The following is an 18305-nucleotide window of genomic DNA, read 5'->3' as shown; positions in this document are numbered from 1 at the left end:
GCACTAAAAGGTTTTTTAAAAATAAAATTGGTAATGGAAGATGTTAACCAGATTTTTCTGATCTGTATTGCTAACTTAGAACATAAAAATTAAGACTTTTTCCTTTCTCTAGGTCTCACTTCTTATGACCTTTGCTTAATTTTTTATAAAAATTTATGGATGAGTAGGTAAGACAATTTCAATGCATTGACACGTCTACTTGGTTATGGAATAATTATAATCTAAACAGAGTTCAGTCATATCTCCTTGAACTTCAGAGAACACATATTACTTTTCTACATCCTCCATCTCCTTTTTTTGGTGACAGCATCATTGCTGTACATCCTCTCTTTTGTTACTGTGTTTCTGTTGGGAAGAACAACTGCAACAATGTTGCGTCTGGCAGAGAATTTTACCATGACCAAAGCTAGGCTAATTTGTTGCCATTTTTATTAGGACACAGTGATCTGGTTTAGAAGAGCCACGTGATCTAGAAACAGAAATGTCCACAGTGGAAACTAAATATAGTTGGTAAAGGGTGGTGCTACCTACAAAGACAAAAGTTAAAGCAAAGACTTTAGCATTTTTTTCTGTAAGGAGAAGCAGGAAAATGTGGCGGTACTTGGAGAAAATAATATGAACAGGGGGAGTTTATAAAAAGATCTTTGTTTGTTAATGGGAGCAATTCAATGGTGGGAGAAAAATTTGAACCTAAGATGAAAGAAAGCATCTTGTGGGTATTTGCAGAAGCAGCCTAGGTACAGAGAAGGTGGTGTGTCAGGCAGAAAGGCGAGCAGCTTCTCTATTACCGCGAAAGGAGAAGCGGAGGATATGGGGGCAGTTGTGATGTGCGTTTGAATGTGTTGCTTGTGGTTTTCTTTAAGCAATATGAGCATGACCAGTGAAGTAGGACCAGGGCAATGGGATTTTGAAAACAAGAGACTAAGCAAATCAAAGAAGGCATTGACTAGGAACATGCACAAAGATTGACTGGTAGCACTGGGGGACAGTTAATATCTAGAGACAGCATAACCATAGTTTAATTGAGACATATTCAGATTCTAAAGGGCAGGAGACAAGAAGATGACAAGGTGGGGCTAGTTCTAGATTTGAGGATGCATTTGAAAGGTGGTTGAGGACTGCCATAGGCTCACATATTTGAATGCTTGGTCCCCATTTGGTGGAGCTGTTTGGGAAGAATTATGAAGTATGGCCTTGTTGAAGGAGGTGTGTCCCTGGGGGCAGGCTTTGAGGTTTCAAAAGCTCATGCCATTCCCTGTTAGCGCTCTCTACCCCATTATTGTGGGTCAGACCTAAGCTCTTAGCCTCTGCTCCAGCACCATCCCTGCCTGCTGCCATGCTCCCCTCTGTGATGGCGATGGATCTGACCCTCTAGAACCCTGAGGTCCCAACCAAACATTTGCTTCTCTAAATGGCTTTGGTGTTTTGTCATGGGGGTAGAATGGTAACTAAGACAGGTGGGGATGATGCAATGGAAACATTAGAAAGTCAAGAAAAGTAAGAATGTGCTTGAAGAACGTAGTTATGATGAAGGGTAATGGAACTGGGATGGGCAAGAGAGTAGTGAGATTCTCGGGAGAGCGACAGGGAAAAGCAGTAAGGTCAAAGGAACAAAGTGCTAGCAAAATGGAATTTTTAGATCCGGAGCATGAGGAAGCGAGAGCTGAAAATGTAGGAGTAGGAAGTGTGGAATGAAGATGATTGGCAGGTGAGGAAGAGAGGAGACTATGGAGAACAGTGGCTGAGGTGTGAAGGCAGCAGACGAGCTCACTGGGAATAAAGAGGCTGATGGATGCAGAGGCCACAGGAGGGTTGGGCCATGTATGGAGGAATGAGCTTGCCAGGAATAAAGGCAAAATAAATGAAAGGAATATGCCACTAAAACTGTGCTGGTGTCTTCAAGAAGGCATGAAAATGATCGAGGCAAACAAGACCACAGGAGGAACGTCTGGAGGGAGGTCACTGCGGTTTCGGTCATAAATGCACCCACTAAAGGATCACCTGGTGGAGGTTACATCTCAGGATGGCTCTGTTGGGAGACTGCAGAACTTTTAGAGGTGGAGCCTCGTAGACGGCCTGTAAATCCCTGGAGACATGCCCTCAAAGGGAACAGGGATGCCAGCCCTTTCTTCCTCCTCTTCTGCTTCCTGATCATGTGTGAACGGCGATCTGTCAGTTGTGAAGCTGCTTAGTCACAGACCCAAAAGGGCCAACGGGTTGTGACTAAAACTTCCAAAAGTGTGAGCTGAAACAATCCTTTTTTCCACACAAGGTTGTCTCAGGTGTTTGTTGTAGTAACGGGAAGCTGATTAAGACAGGGGTACAGTTGGTGAGCAAAGCTTTGGAGCAACTGCTGAGGAAAGGTAAGGAGGACACAGTGGTTTGAAGTGACAGCAAGGAACAAGAAAGCCATGTTCATTACCTGGAGGCCCCGTGTAACATGACCTGTGGGGGGAAACTGATCACTGCTAGAAGAACTGCAGAGAATCCTGTGGCTTTGACAAAAAGCCAGAATCACTTTCTAGTTAAAAGATGAGAAACCGCCCAGAAAACTCTGGTGAAAGGAGAGTCCTTTTCTGGCGTCAGGGGATGAGAACGTGGGTGAGAGATTTTCACCAGAGAAACCTGGACATTCTTTTGTCACTGAAAAAAATATTTACAGGATCATCTGGTGATTGCTCAAAGCAGAGAACATTAGTTCGGATTAGTCTTGGAATTTGAATCAAGCAACTACAAGATAAGGAAAATTCTAAATTTTTAGAAGCCGCTGAGTCAAGATTAATTTTTTTCCTCACCGACTCCAGCTGCCCTTCCCCTTTGGTCTACGCTGATTCTGTCTTTCCTGGGGTCCTCCATACGTCCTGGTCTGATTCTGTCTTTCCTGGGGTCCTCCGTTCGTCCTGGTCTGATTCTGTCTTTCCTGGGGTCCTCCGTACGTCCTGGGTCATGACAGTTGTGTCCTGGTCTCACACACAGCTTGTCCATCTTTGACCAGTCCTCCCACGTCTTCAGGGTGTTCTTTACAGACTGTTAAGTTCAGTAGGTGCCGCTATTGCTCTAAACCCATGGACGGCTTTCCAGGTGCTTCAAGTCACAGGACTGTAGTTAATAACACGGCTTCATGCTCAGGCTTTTGCTAAATAAGATCATTCCTGCTCTTGCTACAAAGACCGGAAGAATGATGATTATTTTTTAAAACATCTTTTATATTAACCAAGTGAATCACCAAGACAAGCTTGGAAAAAAAGGAAAAAAAATTAATCCAATTACAGAAGTGATTAAACCACAGGAAAATGGTCAAAGCTAAGACTGAAATGAAAGAGATCTCTACTGAGGCTATTGAAGGCTAGCCTTCCTGCTCCAATTAAAATCAACCAGGAAACAGATCTTAGCTGCTTAGCGGATCTCAGTAAAAGTGATGGGGGACTCAGCAGTTGAGAGCATTGGTTGCTCTTCCAGGGGACTTAGGTTTGAGTCCCAGCACCCACATGGCAGCCCACATGTCTGTGACTCCAGTCCCAAGGAACCTGATGCCCTTTTCTGACTTCCATGAGCATCAAACATTCATGTGATGACAGGCATACATGCAGGCAGAACACTCGTACACATAAAAATAAGTTTTAAAATATTTTTATTTAGTTAGTTCAGTCTTTGGGTAAAGACAAGCTCAGTTCTCTGCTGTTGGATGAACGTCCCGGTCATGAAGAACAATTGATTTCATTTTAGGATCTGTGTTATTCTGTGTACAATGTTTGTGTTAACTGTGACCTCAACGGGATCCTAAGCCCCTTGGAGCCGCCTTCCCTCAGCTTCAGCTCCACCACTCTTCCTTCATCCTTGTATCCCGCGTTTTTATGCTGCCGCCTATAATTTCTCAAGTATTTGTAGAGACTACATTGGCTGGCCAATGAGCCCCAAACTTGGTACCTGTCTAAGAGACTTCACATACCCTGAGGCTGGGACAGGAGTGCTGGCAGGGTAGGGGCACTTAGTCCAGCCTGAAGATTTCTATTAATTAATCAGCAGTCATTCAGACAAAGGTGACAGAAATCAACAGCAACGAAGAAGCAGATTGGTGCGGGCAGATGGTTAGAAGGGGAGCTGGGCCAACCCCAGCTCGGAAACGCACAAAGTAGAATTGTTAACCTCTCCTGGGTGATCCTCATCTGGAAGTGGAGGCATTTGTGGCAGGGTTAGAAGGATTAAGTGAGTGCAGAGACTGTGGACCATGCTTCAGACGCGGCAGGGCAGCCTCTCCATGAATAAATAACACTGGGACACGATGACACACAACGTAAAACGGGGATAATAGCTACAGGTAAGTTAAGGTTTTGTACACATTTTACTCTTGTCTAAAGAAATTGGCTTTATTCACAGACAAAACAAAAAGTATAATTCCCCCCCCCCTTTTACTAGCAGTTATATGTCAGAACCACAATTCTCATCTCGAGTTTGCACTTTAAGGACTCTGTTGTGCCCCTTGAAAGACGAATGATACAGAATTATATGAAACTGAAGATGAGCAAGCTTGGAGATGATGCCTTCTAGATCAAATGGTGGCGCATTAGAAGGATATGCAGTGTCACTGTCTCCACAGTGGTGGGTTTTACCCTCATCTTCTATTTCTATTATTTCCACAGAACATCCATTATTTCAATTTATGATGCTGCTTCCCCCATACATACACACACACACATACACACACACACATACACACACACACACACACATACAGAGAGAGAGAGACAGACAGACAGACAGACAGACAGGCACACACACACACACACACACACACACACACACACGTCCAGCATTTTGCCCTTGACACTCAGGGCTGCTGTTGCTGGGGCTTCAGGGAGATTGTGTTTAACTGTTTCGTTTTTGCTAAATGAAAGAGAAATCTTTTTCTTCTCGTATTATTTTCTTTCCCCAAAACTTCCAAGTGTATCCACCCCCACACTTGAGTCTAAATTTGGGTTTGTGTTTGATAGCATAGTCAAGTTGAACAACACAACAAAACTTGAAAATCCCCATCTGAATAATGCTGACTTCAGGAGCAGCTGTTAAGATAAAATAAAACCATGACAACCCAGCAACTAAATGCATTTGTTTCTCTTCTTAAAGGGACAGGCAGGCTTAAATGGCGTCGTCTGAAGCACAATATTTTACTTGGTGCAAAAATGCTCACATCTGAAATTTTATGTGTTTGTTTTGATTTTGATTATAGAGAGGATCCTGTTCCACAATTATTCAGCTTGAGCAGTTGTTTGCTGATGAGTATGTGGGAAAAGAAACTGCAAATGCCAGGGAGATGGTCCAGTGCTACCAGAGAGTACTGCTCTTGCAGAGGACTGGTGTTCAATTCCTGGGGCCCACAGCAGGCCGCTCACAGCCACTTCTAACTCTAGTTCCCAGAGAATCCACTGCCTCTGACCTCTTCAAGTGCCTTCCCACCCAACCCCACATAATTAAAAAGAAAATATAATAATTTAAAAACAGAAACTAATGAAATATAAATCATAAAGCCAAATACATATTTACAAATAAAATAAGGTTGAATTGCCAATTGCAGAATTTAAAGGTTAAAATGTTTGTTAGAGTCCAACAACTTAGTCTTCTGTAGTCTGGTCCATCTTGCAAAAAACATTAAAATCATTTCAAGAAAAGGAAAAAACCAGAGTTGTGACTGATGGCAGAGAGGACTCTTTCAAGGGAACCAGAGTATGGAGAAAGGTCTCTAGCATGAATGTATGCTAGATGTTTGTTCTACCCCGACATGCTCATCACGCAAAAGGATGTATCAACTTCCCCAGTAAATATTTGACTTTAATAGTGCATTCAAAATACAGCTAGATTTGTAAAGGTATTATTTACAGATCATTTTTTCTGGCAGGTATCTATTACATAAAGCAAGAGCAAACAAGAAGACATAGTCATGTGACCTAAAAATTAAACAACAATAAATCATTTTGTAGAATTTGCATTTTTCAAAATTCTCTAATATTCTGGACTAATTAGAATAATAAACAGGACCGGGGAGACAAAGAAGTGGGTAGATAGCTTTACCATGCAAGGATGAAGGCCTCAGCGTCTTGCTGAAACCCATGTCAGAAAGGTGGGCATGGTAATAGCAATTTGTAACCCGATGCTGGAGTGGAGAGGCAGTGGAGAGCTCAGATCCCTAGAGCTCGCTGGACAGCCAGTCTAGCCTAATCTATGGGCCCCAAGATCCCACTGAGATTGAATATGCACATGAACACACTTTGTGCCCCTGTAACACACGTATACACACACAACCAAAACAGCTAAGAAAGTAAATGATTCTGAACCACTTTCTTACCTTCCATGTATAATTCTAACATTCTAATTGCCCATTTATGATTTAGATCTTAAATGTCCCCCGAAGGGCCATCATATGTTGAAGGCTCACTCCCTAGCTCATGGTGCTATTGAGAGACAGAGGCACTTTAAGAGGGGGAACAGCTGGGCATGGCAGTATGCATACCTATAACCCCAACACTGTGTGCCTGCTGAAGGGGTGGAGACAGGAGGAACACAGTGGGACTTGCTCACTGCTACCTAGTTCCAGTTCAGGAAGAGGAATGAGGTAGAGACAGAGTAACAGAGAAGGATGTCTAACATCTTCCTCTGGTCTCTGTGCACACACGGTACATATGCCACACACACACTTTCAAAGAGATGGGACCTAGTTGGAGAAATTTAGGTCCCTGCGAAGGTGCCCTTGCAGGAGGTAATGGGACCCTATGCCTCCTTTCTCTGCTTCTGTCACCATGAGGTGAGCAGATGGGTTAACCACAAGACCCACAAGGTTGTGCCTTGCCACATTCCCCACATTGGAGCCAACCCCCAAGTACTGAAACCTTTTCAAAAGTTTAGTATCCCAGGTAGTTTGTCACAGCATGGAAAGCTAATACAAGCCCCACAGTTTTCCTTAATTATTCCATTCGACCATGGCTTTGTAAATAAGTCCTACATTGACTTGTTACAGCTGACCACATTGATAGCAGTAAAATGAAATGTCTCAGCCTCTGATCACCTCTTGGAGAGTCTGGCTTGCTCGTTACTATTAGGTAGCACTCTTGGTTGGAAGAACAGCAGCCTAATAGTGGCTTGGGACCTTTGTGGTTTACTAAGAAAACACACAGAGGAAAGTGATCCCAGTGAGTCTGAGCTCAGTGACATCACCATGGACCCAGGTGACCCAGTCAAACCTTTAATCCAGGTAGTGTAGCTCAGAGTTTAACACTGCCATTATTTTCCCTTCTCAGCCACTGGAGTTCCTGTTGTGGACAGAGAACTGTTCTTACATTACTTGGCACACAGTAACCATTTGTAAATATCCGCTAAGCCATGAGGTTGGCCTAGGGCATGGTGAAACTGGAGCGCTAGGCACAGAATCAAGTGTTTAAAGATGACTCAAGGTATGCTGGATTGTGGTTCGAAACAGATTTCTGTGTAGCTGGAAGACATTTGGGGATGATGTATAATCTTTTAGTTCTTTGCAAGGCTTTTGCCAGCTGAGCAAAGCTCTATATTTAAATTTTCAAGCTGAAGCCAATAGAACAAACTAAACTACTCTGTTTTTATAAAGGCAGGGGCATCTGCTGTTTGGTAAAGTTCCTGTGCATGTGTATGTGTGCATGTGTGTGTATGTATGTGTGTATGGTGGGTGTGTGCTTGTGTGGTGTATGTGTGCATGTGCGTATAGTGTGCATGTGTATGCACGTGTATGCATGTGTGTATATGTGTGGTGTATGTGAGAGAGAGCATGCGTAGCACAAGTACACACACCGGTATACTGGAAAGAGGGGAGACTGGAGAAGGATTAGGAGGAGGTGTGTTTTGGGGCTGGTATGAGGGCTAAAGCTAATGTTTCAAGTTTAAATTACTGTGCTTAGGAAATCTACAAAACAAAAATACCTCTAACCTGTAAGCCCCACTTGCCCAAGGCAGATACCTTCTTGGAATGCTGGAAGCTATTGTTTAAGCCACGTGTTTTCACTTTGTAATCAGTGCTGGTGCCCCACCTGCACATGATGTGCGTGATCATACATAGGTGGGAAGTACATGGGCAGGAAGCATGTTAGAGTGTATTCTTGCCCCTGATTGGACCCGGTGGGATTAGCCTTTATAAACACTATCCTCTGGTGAATTCTCGTGGTCGTTCTCTGGGAATCCCCGGTATGAGCCTGGCCAGTGTACATTGTCCTGACCAGTATTTAATAAATACTTGCTTCAAATTTGGCTCAAAGATGGTGGTAGTTGTCTTAGTCTTGCTTAATGGGGGTTGACAATGGTTTTGTAAAAGGTGTTTTTTGTTTGTTTGTTTTGTTTTTTTACTAAATTTGAGAGCTCACAACGTTTCAGTTTACACAATTCAAATTATAAGCCAGGCATGACAGTGCACATGTGTAGTGCCAGCTACTTGGGAGTCTGAGGCAGGAGGATCAGTTGAGCTCAGAAGTTCAAGATCAGGCTGGGTGACACAGACGGACTTGATTAAAAAGGAAAGTTGTGTTATTCTTCGTATGAACAAGTGCCAAAGACGAGTTTCTGTCAAGAACTTGAGATGTGTGTGAAATGGGAATTTAGATCAGTCCTCTTTAGTGTGCTTGCCATCCATGTGTGAGACGTGTGTGCACACTGTTTTCTGAAGGCAATGCACTTGTCTATTAGAGATGAAGTCTTAGGGGCTGGGAAGGTGGTTCAGTCAATAAAACAAAAACCTGAATTTGATCCCTAACACCCACATAAAATCCAGGAAAGACATACTCCTGTAACTCCAGTGCTTGGAAGATGGACACAGAGGGGTTCCTGGAGTTTTCTGAACGGTCAATCTAATGAAATAAATGAGTTCTAGGTTACATGGGAGACACTGTCTCAAAATATTAGGTGACAGTCACCAAAGAAACACACTTGATGTCAACTTATGGCTGCTACATGCTCACATGCACATACACATGTGACTGTCCACACATAGGTGTATACCCTTGAAAACACACACACACACACACACACACACACACACACACACAGTCCAAGAACTCTCTGGTGGTACCAAACCATCTCTCTAAGATGTATTTTATCAATTGTTTGAATGATTTGTGTGTGATCGAGTTTTGTATGGTCTTTTAAAGTTAACAACTCCATCTTGAGACCACTGGTAAGCCGGGAAGCACTGTTAGTGTCTGCTAAGACTCATCAGGGATTCTGACTCAGATTCTTTTCATAAGTCACAGGGTAAAACACTCTCAGCAACCAGACCGAAGTCTAAAGTGCTAAGTAGAGGACGCCCAGGCATCCACCTCTGGGGCAGGGTGGAGCCTTCATGTAGGAATAGTTTGTTTTCCTGGGGCTTTTTAACTGGACCAATAGGAGTAGGCACTATCTGTTTTCTTCCAAACACAGCCCTATTAAAGTAGTATTCACAGTCACTTCAATTAGGCCTACTGATGGCCCAATTTCTGACCAAGGGACTGGTCAGAAAGACATTTTTGTTACTACAGCATGATGTCACCAGTCCATGATGATAAGTAGGAAATCAGGTCCCTTTAAATTACAGCTGTATTTTAGATTGTTGTTTTGTAGTGGTGCTGGGGTTGAGGCTGTGAACCTTGCACATGCTAGGGCAAGGGTTTTACCTCTGAACCCAGCTCTTGGACTGGCCTTCCTTCCTTCCTTCCTTCCTTCCTTCCTTCCTTCCTTCTTCCTCTTTGGTTCTCTTTCTCTCACACTTTTCCCTTTTTCTTCTTTTCCTTCTTTCTTTTTTTTCTTTTTTCTCTTAGAATTACCCAGTTGGCAGAATTAAGATTGTCCTAAAGTTCTACACCCATTTGTCTACTCCCTTGTGAACGATTCCCTGGCAGAGAAGACTAAATTCCCTTGGCTCTTGAACTCTGACCATATTGCTTTAAACTGTTCTCACAAATAAAATGACCATAAACACAGAAGCAGTATCCAGCAAGACTTAAGTTTACCCATCCTACTGTCGTCAAAAATGTCATCTTGGCCAGAACCCAGGAGTAATGGAAACAGGACCATTAACAGAAGTGACTCAGCCCGTAGTCGTGTCTGTTCCAGCACACACGCAGGCCCTGACAAGCAATGCACTTCAGTGGATCCAGAGATCATTGCTTATTGAACAATTCAGATGTTATGCAGAGGAACAGAAAGCCTTGGGGTGTTGGCCTGTTACTACCGGCTCTGAGTCTGCAGGCCAGAAGCTGTGTGTCTGACTGCTCATTCGCTTGAGTTATTTGAAATACTTGTCCCTGCGAAAAGTCAGATGAATTGAATTGTGGGGGTTCAGAAGCTATTTCAGCAAAATTAAGATATTTTAAAAACCACAATAATACCTACCTCTAAAAATTTTTGCATAGCAGTAGTAAGATGAAATGCAAGGTGTCCCCCCCCCCCCCCGACTTGCCTCTTGCCTAATCACAACAGTTTGGTTAGTGGGGGCTTAGTGCAGCCATCAGAAGATGAGGCTACAGAAATGAACATGGCCCCTGCCCTCCTGTTATATTCTAGTGGGAGGAGACAGAGCACAAGCAAGGAAACAAACTGAGAAGACTGCTCTACTTTCAGGTGGGATCTGAATGAGGGAAAAGAATCAGTGTCGAGCCTTTGAGGGAAGAAATCTCCAGAAATATTGCTACAGTTTGAGTTGTCCACAGGGCAACAGCTTTGTCCCAGATATTGACAGAATAGGGCAGCAGAGGAGCTTTTGTGTGGATGACACAGTGGAAAGGTGGTTACCAGGATGCGTCCTCGAAGGAGATTGAACACTGGCCCCTTCCTCCCTACCACCCCACGACTTCCCAGCCCTGCTTTGTTTTCTGGCTTATCTCAAAGTGAGCATCTTTGTTCCACGGGTGCTGCCCACCATGATGCTCAGCCTTGAGCCAGCCCCAGAGCAGCAGGCTAGCCAGCAGTGGGCTGCAAGCTCTCAACTCTGAGCCATGATAATCTTCATTATTTTTAAAGTTATTTCTGGTATTTTGTCTCAGTGACAGAAAGCTGAGATAATGATTGAGGGGTAGGTGCAAGAGGCCATGGAATTTATAGGGGGCCTCTTTGCTGGCACTTTCTGTAGTTGGAATTTTCTTTGGGCCACCAAACAGCTCCCAAATAAAGACATAGAGACTTATTAATCATGAATGCTCAGCCTTAGCTTAGGCTTGTCCCACTAGCTCTTTTAACTTAATTTAACCCGTTTCTATTCATCTATGTTTTGTCTTGAGACTTTTTACCTTTCTTTCATTCTGTACATCCTAATTTCCTGCTTCCTCTTAGTCTGGCTGGCCCCTGGCATCTCTTTTTCTTTCTTCATGGAGCCTAAATTCTTCCTCCCTGCCTGGAAGTTCTACCTACACCTCCCCCTTAGCTATGGACTGTTCATCTTTTTATTAGACCAATCAGGTGCCTTAGGAAGGCAAGGTAAAACAGCAACATATCTTTACATAATTAAATGCGACACATCTTTACATAGTTAAACAAATGCAATACATTATTGCATAGTTAAACAAATATTCTTTTTTTAAATTTATTTATTTATTTATTAAAGATTTCTGCCTCCTCCCCACCACCGTCTCCCATTTCCCTCCCCCTCCCCTGATCAAGTCCCCCTCCCTCATCAGCTCGAAGAGCAATCAGGGTTCCCTGACGTGTGGGAAGTCCAAGGACCACCCACCTCCATCCAGGTCTAGTAAGGTGAGCATCCAAACTGCCTAGGCTCCCCCAAAGCCAGTACGTGCAGTAGGATCACAAACCCATTGCCATTGTTCTTGAGTTCTCAGTAGTCCTCATTGTCTGCTATGTTCAGCAAGTCCGGTTTTATCCCAGGCTTTTTCAGATCCAGGCCAGCTGGCCTTAGTGGGTTCCCGATAGAACATCCCCATTGTCTCAGTGTGTGGGTGCACCCCTCGCGGTCCTGAGTTCCTTGCTCGTGCTCTCTCTCCTTCTGCTCCTGATTTGGACCTTGAGATTTCAGTCTGGTGCTCCAATGTGGGTCTCTGTTTCTGTCTCCTTTCATCACCTGATGAAGGTTAATATTCAGGAGGATGACTATATGTTTGTCTTTGGATTCACCTTCTTATTTAGCTTCTCTAGGATCACGAATTATAGGCTCAATGCCCTTTATTTATGGCTAGAAACCAAATATGAGTGAGTACATCCCATGTTCCTCTTTTTGGGTCTGGCTTACCTCACTCAGGATAGTGTTTTCTATTTCCATCCATTTGTATGCAAAATTCAAGAAGTCCTTGTTTTTTACGGCTGAGTAGTACTCTAATATGTATATATTCCATACTTTCTTCATCCATTCTTCCATTGAAGGGCATCTAGGTTGTTTCCAGGTTCTGGCTATTACAAACAATGCTGCTATGAACATAGTTGAACATATACTTTTGTTGTATGATAGGGCCTCTCTTGGGTATTGCTGGGTCCAGGGATAGGTTGATCCCGAATTTCCTGAGAAACCGCCACACTGCACTGCTTTCCAGAGTGGTTGCACAAGTTTGCATTCCCACCAGCAATGGATGAGTGTACCCCTTTCTCCACAACCTCTCCAGCAAAGGCTATCATTGGTGTTTTTTATTTTAGCCATTCTGACAGGTGTAAGATGGTATCTTAAAGTTGTCTTGATTTGCATTTCCCTGATCGCTAAGGAAGTTGAGCATGACCTTAAGTGTCTTTTGGCCATTTGAACTTCTTCTGTTGAGAATTCTCTGTTCAGCTCAGTGCCCCATTTTATAATTGGGTTGATTAGCCTTTTACGGTCTAATTTCTTGAGTTCTTTATATATTTTGGAGATCAGACCTTTGTCAGTTGCGTGGTTGGTGAAGATCTTCTCCTAGTAAGTGGGTTGCCTTTTTGTCTTATTGACAGTGTCCTTTGCTTTACAGAAGCTTCTCAGTCTCAGGAGGTCCCATTTATTCAATGAGGCCCTTAATAAACAAATATTCTGTACAACTTTCTGTTCTGAATAAGAAGTTCCAGAAAAGTAAGTTCAGCTTAAGCCAAACATGATAGAGTGTTCCAGATCCTACCAGAAACAGCATCACAGACAGAATGTAGAAACAACCTGAAAATCTGTATGCCTTCTATTGTCTTTGCATGTAAAGATACTTGCACGTTTTTAAATGCCAGTAATTCTTTTTAATTTTTTTTTAAAATTTATTATGTATACCGAGCTCTGCCTGCATGTATCCCTGCAGGCCAGAAGAGGGCATCAAATCTCATTACAGATGGTTGTGAGCCACCATGTGGTTGCTGGGAATTGAACTGGGACCTTTGGAAGAGCAGCCAGAGCTCTTAACCACTGAGCCATCTCTCCAGCCCCAATGCCAGTAAATTTTAAAGTAACAGATGTTCGTTAAAGCCTGCCATTTATGTTGACATTGCTGCTTAAGGATTTTTGTTTTTTTATTTCCATAGTACGGTATTTATCCACAGATGCAGCCTATACAAAGGGAAGTTTGGGAGACCTTTACTGTGTGAAGCAGGTCCCGAGACACAAAGGCTGAAAACCTCTCATTATTCAGACAGGTTGAACTGACTGACTTAGCTAACCCAGGAGTGAGTCCTCCGTTTTACTGCCAGAACGCCATGGTAAAGATGAAGCCTTAATTGCTCTTTTAAAGAACAAATTCATATTATGATGTTTTCTTGAGACAGGAAAAAGAGTGACATTTTGGAAGAGTGGACAAGAGAACTTTCAGAATGTCTCTTGGGTGCAGAGGGAGCAACCACACCCCATTAATGGTCTGGTTTAGGGGGCAAGATAATCACTGGCAGTAACTAGTTTCTCGCTAGCTTCAGCCCTGCATCCCAAAGCATCTTGCTATGTTTCCGGCTGTCATTCATGTGTATTCAACATCTAGTCCGTCCCTCTCTTCTTATATCCAGTATTTCTGCGCCTTGATCTTCCATCTAGGATTGAGGGTATGTGTAGTCCTCATTTCTCTCTCTGGTTCTTTGGTGACCGTGGCGTGCATATTTCTTGTTTTCTTTTTGTGCTGTTTTGGTCTCAAACTGCTCTCAGGACTCACTTAAAAAACCAGAACTGTTTTTCTCCTCGAGTAAACCTCTGGCCAGAACCCCACCACCTCGCTCTTTACTGGGATTTCTCCATCTAGGTTCTTCCTTTCCTCGGGGAATTTTAGGCAGACATGGTAGGGAGGGACAGGGGGATTTGGCGTTGTGCCGGTTATGTGTTTTCTCTGCACCGCGTGGGTCTAGGGAGTTTTTTCCGTCAACTTACAGTTCACAGGTGCCATTTCTTAGTTTTCCCCTTGCAGCTGTCTCCTCTGTAGGCCCGATTCTTCGCCTAGTTTGATTTTTTTTTTCTGTGTTTTACTCACATCACCCAGGCTAGCCTCGAGCTCCCACTGTACTCGAAGATGACCTTGAACTTCAGTTCTGCCGGCTCACAGACGCGCACCCTCACGTGCCTGCGCGACATGAGCTGTCTGGGGACTGAACCCAGGGCTTCACCGACAGTATCCGGGCCCCTAGTTTTACACGGATTTTGTACCATTGACACGTTCTGCACTCAAGATTCCCGAGGCCACAACCTCTCTCCCCCAGGGCCTGACCTCATTTTGGGTGCCCTTCGGTGTCTCTCCATTCTGGAGAGCGCACCCGGCTCTCCTGGGACCTCCACTTTTGCTCCTTGAGGAGCCTTGGGGTTCGGGGGGGCCTCGGAGGCCGGGCTCTAAAGAGGCTAGGACCCTCCCCCTGGCCCCGCGGAGAGCTGGGGGGCGGGGAGCCACGGCCGGGTGAACCCGGGCGTAACAGGTGCGGTGGCCGCAGCTGCGCCGGGGGAGAGCCGCTCGGCGGCCTTCGCTCGGGGGTTTTCGGAGCTTCGCCCTCTCCGAACCAATGCGGGTCGCGGTTGTTCGTCGCCTGGCAACCGGCGGAACCAATGGGCGGCGCCAGCGCGGGGCGGGGTGGGATGGGCTGCCGCCGCGGAAGGCGGCGAGAGGCCGGGCGGGCTAGAGGCTGCGCGGAGCTGCGGGCCGGGCGGGGGAGCCGCTGCGTGCCGCCGCGGGTGCGGGCGGGCGGGCCCGTGGGCTGCGGGAGGCGCGAGCCGCTCCCGGTGCGGTGACGGTGAGCGGCGGGATTGTGACGCGCAGCCGGGGAGGCCACCGGGCTGGACGTGGGCGCAGACACCGGGGCCGGCTCTCGGCGGGCTCGGCGTGGCCGTTGCGGCGGTTGTAGAGCGTTGCTGCCCGCCGCCTGCAGCGGGAGGTGCGAGGTAGGTACCAGGGGGCTCCCCGCGCCCTTGCGGGATGTGACGCGGGCGAGCACGGGCGGGGTCTGCTCGGCGCGCGGGCTCGGCGATTTCTCAGTGGCTACCACAGGACTCTAGCGAGTGGTCCACGGCTGCTGCAGGGGAAGGTGCTTCGTAGTGGTCCAGCCCCACGTTTAGTGGGAGAACTTGCATCATCGCCCCGGTAGGCTTGCTTGAGAAATCATTTGGCCTCGGGTTTCCCAGGGCAGTTCAGTGAATGGCGAGCTCTGGTCAGCATGCATTTCTCCTAGTGCAGATCCCTGGGTTATGCAAGTCACCTGGGCCCAGGAAATAAAACTTGCCAAATAATTCCTCATCAGCACCAGTAGAGGAATCTTGGCATTAACACCTTCAGTTCGGGCTCCTTAGTCCTGAGTGTCAGACTAATAAGTGGGGACGCTGATGCAGTTGTGAGAGCTGGGATTTCCTTCGAGAGTCTAGAATCTAGACAATATGGAAGGTGGAGGGTTCCCCAGCCCAAAGGTGAGAGCTTCCTGGATTTGAGATTTGCTTCCATTCGGGTTAGAGTCCAAACTGGGAGTTACATGAGAATAGTGCGGCCGTGGAACCGTTGAGCTGGAAGAAGACCCTTCTAGCCCATGATTAAGTCTCGAGCTGGAAAGGTCTGTATATGATATGACATGTTTACAAGGCTGGATAAAGTTTGAAAAGATCTGGATTAGAAACATGCTGTCTTGAAATTTGAACAGTGGCAGATTTGTAAACTTCAATCCAGCCAAATTTAACCCGTCCAGTCTCCCTCCTCCAGGAGAGCCCGTGGGCCCAGGGAGCTGACAGCGTTCATTCAGACTAAACAAGTCTGAAAAGCTGGGACACTTTGTCCCCCGCCTGGTGTGCATGAAAGTCCCTCACACAAAAAGGTTCTCTACATGGAGAATTAGGAATGGATAGAATTCAAACCAGGGCTTTTTTGGTGACTGGTGGGGCCCCTTCAGCTTAGTCATCTTACACCCTTCCTTCCCCCCATTCCCCATCTGTACAGTGAAGATAATAAGGGCCAGGGATTAAGTAACCGGGTGAAGAGCTTGAAGAAGGATGTGGAGACGCGGTTATTCTAGGTGGGAGTGTGGAGCGCTCTCCATAACACATTGAGGCTTGTGACAAGGCTTGTGCCTAGCGTCTGGACCTGCTGAGGCAGGTATATATGAAACAGGAAGGTTAACTGTAGTTTTTATTTTGTTTTGTTTTAATACCAGAGGCCTCAAACCTAGCCCAGTCAAATTATGTACCTGGGTTCTCTTAAAACCGGACAAACCAGCTCTTTGGGCCAAACTGCCTAGGATGCAGATTTTGTGAAAGTGTCCTCATTTAGCGTTCGGCTAGAGACGAAGACTGTCCACCGCGGTTTGAATTCATGTTTGAATTGGAACAGTAAAGCCTAGTGTAGCCCTCATGCCTTCTATCCCGTTTACACAGGCACTGAGGCAGGAGAATAACTTGAGTTTAGGAGTGCCATCCAGCCAAAGTGGGATGATGTACTGATGCTATTTAAAAAGAAACAACACCCCTTCATTCTAAAAGCCCTCACCCCATCCCTTGGGGCCCCAGACCCAGGACCAGGCATACTTTAGGCAAGTGTTCTATTGTTGAGCCAAATGCTCCTTTATCCTGAAGCTGGGTTGCTCTGTCACTCAGCCCCAGGTAGCTGGGGTTATTGCCCTGTGACCCTAGGCCCAGCTACTCTATCTTTTACAATAGCTGTGAGCACAACTTGTTGACAGCCTTTTGTTCCTAAGAAGAGGCTGTGTCTTGGGTAATTATGGCCCCCTAGTAATGAGCATACCTCTTACCTTAAAATCACGGGCTTATGGGATGAGAGAGTGGAGAAATACGGCATTCATTTCATTATTGGTAACGGAAAACCATAGACTCACCATTTGATTCAGGTCCAGGATTCTATATAGCGTAGAGCAGATTTATTATGTTAATAAATATATTCTTTCAATAAACATCGGGCACTCAGCGGCTACTGCCAGGCCTAAGGCTGAATACTTTGTACTTAGGGACTTTTCTGTGTGGGGAAGGGGAAAAGGCAAACATGGGAGGGCTTTTGAAAGGCGTCTCAGCGGTGTCCTGCCAGGGGCTCACCAATCATCAAATAGGCGCAGGTTACAGGTGGCTGCTGGAGCTGCGGGAGCCATCGGAGTCCAGACAGTGCTGTGAGCCTTGACCAGAAGGCAATAGGAATGTCTAAACCGTTTTACTGGGGGTTCTGTTGCTCCTGACATGGTAGAGTATGTACACCCACATCAGTAAGTGGCACCATCCATGGGGCTGTAGACCTCGATGGGTCAGGGACTGCCAGAAAGTAGCCGCTTTTCACAGGACACTTATCTGGAGCTCACAGAAACCTTAAAAAAAAACAGCAATGGTTCCTCACAAGCAGGTCTGTATCAAGCTTTTTTCATTGGCCTCCAGTTCACAAATAACACCACCAAATTTATTATTATGAAAGCTTGGGCATTAGCTTAGGCTTGTGTCAACTAGCTCTTAAAACTTACCAGGACAGGCTCCAAAGCCACAGAGAAACCCTGTCTCGAAAAACCAAAAAAAAAAAAAAACTTAAATTCATCCATAGTTTTTAAACCTATGATCTACCACGTGACTTTTACCACTCTCCCATTGTGTCCTATTCACTCTGGTCTGGCTGGCATCTCTGGCTCACCTAGATTCCTCCCTATGACTTCCTTCCTCTCTGCCTGGAAGTCCCACCTCTCCTCTCCTGCCTAGGCCAATCCAGTAGGCCATTCAGCTTTTTATTACACCAGTGACCCCAACACCTCTTCACACAATGTGCAAACAGCCCGCAACACAGGTCCTGTGGAACTGTCTTCTGTTACTGGCTGGGTGGCAGAGCTCCAGAGTGGTGAAGATGCTGCCCACCAGTGGGCCACAGTCAGAGCGCCGGGCAGAGCCTGAGAGATGGAGGCCCAGAAATGCCAGGGAAGCAGTGCGAGGTTCAGAGACG

At 45.6% G+C, this 18305-nt stretch overlaps 1 protein-coding gene across 2 annotated transcripts in view; it reads left to right on the top strand.

Moving 5' to 3' along the window:
* The first annotated feature begins 15002 nt into the window (after positions 1-15002).
* Positions 15003-18305, top strand: part of LOC121446155 (SSX family member 2 interacting protein) — a 34536-nt gene continuing 31233 nt past the window's right edge. For both annotated transcript variants that reach the window (XM_041648612.1, XM_041648601.1), the window contains exon 1: positions 15003-15280. The gene's annotated coding sequence lies outside the window, so the exon portion shown is untranslated. The remainder of the gene's footprint in view (positions 15281-18305) is intronic.

Source organism: Microtus oregoni, unplaced genomic scaffold (assembly GCF_018167655.1).
Source record: "Microtus oregoni isolate MIOR12 unplaced genomic scaffold, Mior012 000000F_ref0000247, whole genome shotgun sequence".
Taxonomy (NCBI): domain Eukaryota; kingdom Metazoa; phylum Chordata; class Mammalia; order Rodentia; family Cricetidae; genus Microtus; species Microtus oregoni.
This window is presented reverse-complemented; position numbering and strand designations above follow the sequence as displayed.